The sequence below is a fragment of the Lontra canadensis genome, unplaced genomic scaffold, assembly GCF_010015895.1.
Source record: "Lontra canadensis isolate GAN:19392208 unplaced genomic scaffold, GSC_riverotter_1.0 scaffold1, whole genome shotgun sequence".
NCBI classification, from domain to species: domain Eukaryota; kingdom Metazoa; phylum Chordata; class Mammalia; order Carnivora; family Mustelidae; genus Lontra; species Lontra canadensis.
This window is the reverse complement of record NW_022630995.1, coordinates 22,007,436-22,010,160: the sequence shown is the minus strand read 5'-3', so window position 1 is coordinate 22,010,160 and position 2,725 is coordinate 22,007,436. Positions and strand designations below refer to the sequence as shown.

The following is a 2,725-nucleotide window of genomic DNA, read 5'->3' as shown; positions in this document are numbered from 1 at the left end:
TTAACTTCTCTGTGCTCAACTTGCTGTAAAATGAGAAGATATTAATAGATCAAAATATTAGGAGTTTTAAAGTCAATAATAGATGAAAATTCTTGAAAATCTTTTCTATACACTAGCTTTTATTACTAAGTGGGAATTATATTCAAATATCTGGGAGAGGAAAATTAACATTTTTATCATTATCAAAATGCCTAACTTAGAAACAAATGTTAAAACATTCCAATCAGTGCTCTCTTCGGCAGCACATATACTAAAATTGGAACGATACAGAGAAGATTAGCATGGCCCCTGTGCAAGGATGACATGCAAATTCGTGAAGCGTTCCATATTTTTAATCTTAAGAATAGCATTGAATAGAAATATGGAGACATTCTACAGAAAGAAAGACTTCAAAGGTAACATGATGTCAATAAAAACATATCTATCAATAATCACTCTCAATGTGAATGGCCTAAATGCGCCCATAAAATGACACAGGGTTGCAAATTGGATAAAATGACAGGACCCATCCATATGTTGTCTACAAGAGACCCATTTTGAACCTAAAGATACACCCAGACTGAAAGTGAAGGGATGGAGAAGCATCTTTCATGCCAATGGGCCTCAAAAGAAGGCCGGGGTAGCGATTCTCATATCAGACAAATTAGATTTTAAACTAAAGACTGTAGTCAGAGATACAGAAGGACACTACATAATTCTTAAAGGGACTATCCATCAAGATGATTTAACAACTGTAAATATCTATGCCCCCAATATGGGAGCAGCCAATTACATAAGAAAACTGTTAATCAAGATAAAGAGTTATATTGATATGAATACATTAATAGTAGGAGATCGTAACACGCCTCTCTCAGAAATAGACAGATCATCGAAGCAGAAAATCAATAAAGAAACAAGAGCATTGAATGACACACTGGACCAGATGGACCTCATAGATATATACAGAACATTTCACCCTACAACAACAGAATACTCATTCTTCTCAAGTGCACATGGAACCTTCTCCAGAATAGACCATGTACTGGGTCACAAATCAGGACTCAACCGATACCAAAAGACTGAGATTATTCCCTACATATTCTCAGATCACAATGCTTTGAAACTGGAGCTCAATCACAAGGAAAAGTTCTGAAGGAACTCAAACACCTGGAAGCTAAAGGCCACCTTGCTTAAGAATGCTTGGATCAACCAGGAGATCAAAGAAGAACTGAAACAATTCATGGAAACCAATGAGAATGAAGACACTTTGGTCCAAAACCTATGGGATACAGCAAAGGCTGTCCTAAGGGGGAAATACATAGCCATCCAAGCCTCCCTCAAAAAGATTGAAAAATGCAGAATACACCGGCTGTCTCTATACCTTAAAGAACTGGAGAATCAACAACAAATCAAACCAACTCCACACATAAGAAGGGAAATAATCAAGATTAGAGCTGAGATCAATGAGGTAGAAACCAGAGATACAGTAGAACGTATCAATGAAACTAGAAGCTGGTTTTTTGAAAGAATCAATAAGATTGATAAATCATTGGCCACACTAATCCAAAAGAAAAGAGAGAAAGCCCAAATTCATAAAAATATGAATGAAAAGGGAGAGATCACAACTAACACCAAGGAAGTAGAAACAATCATCAGAAGTTATTATCAACAGTTATATGCCAATAAGTTAAGCAACCTAGATGAAATGAATGCATTCCTGGAACACTATAAACTCCCAAAATTGAACCAGGAAGAAACTGACAACTTGAATAGACCGATATCTAGTAACGAGATTGAAGCAGTGATCAAAAACCTCCCAAAAAACAAGAGCCCAGGACCTGACAGATTCCCTGGGGAATTCTACCAAACTTTCAAAGAAGAAATAACACCTATTCTCCTGAAGCTGTTTCAAAAAATTGAAGCAGAAGGAAAACTTTCAGACTCTTTCTATGAAGCCAGCATTACCCTGATCCAAAAACCAGGCAAAGACCCTAGCAAAAAGGAGAATTTCAGACCAATATCACTGATGAATATGGATGCTAAGATTCTCAACAAGATCCTAGCAAACAGGATCCAATAGCACATTTCCACCATGACCAGGTGGGATTCATCCCTGGGCTATAAGTATGGTTCAACATTTGCAAATCAATCAATGTGATAGAACAAATCAATAAGAGAAGAGAGAAGAACCACATGGTCTTCTCAATTGATGCAGAAAAAGCATTTGACAAAATCCAGCATCCGTTCCTGATTAAAACGCTTCAAAGTTTAGGGATAGAGGGAACATTCCTGAACTTCATCAAATCTATCTATGAAAGACCCACAGCAAATGTCATCCTCAATGGGAAAAAGCTCGCAGCCTTCCCGTTGAGATCAGGAACACGACAAGGATGCCCACTGTCACCACTCTTGTTCAACATAGTATTAGAAGTCCTAGCAACAGCAATCAGACAACAAAGAGAAATAAAAGGTATCCAAATTGGCAATGAAGAAGTCAAACTCTCTCTCTTCGCAGATGACATGATTCTTTCCATGCAAAACCCAAAAGACTCCACCCGCAAACTACTAGAACTCATACAGCAATTCAGTAACGTGGCAGGATACAAAATCAATGTACAGAAATCAGTGGCTTTCTTATACACTAACAATGAAAATACAGAAAGGGAAATTAGAGAATCGATTCCATTCACTATAGCACCAAGAACCATAAGATACCTGGGAATAAACCTAACCAAAGAGGTAAAGG

The 2,725-nt window shown here is 37.4% G+C and overlaps 1 non-coding gene across 1 annotated transcript; it reads left to right on the top strand.

Moving 5' to 3' along the window:
• Nucleotides 1-226: 226 nt before the first annotated feature.
• LOC116871543 lies at nt 227-333 on the top strand. The gene has a single exon (XR_004383423.1). It is a non-coding gene; the product is annotated as a U6 spliceosomal RNA (small nuclear RNA).
• The last annotated feature ends 2,392 nt before the right edge of the window (nt 334-2,725 follow it).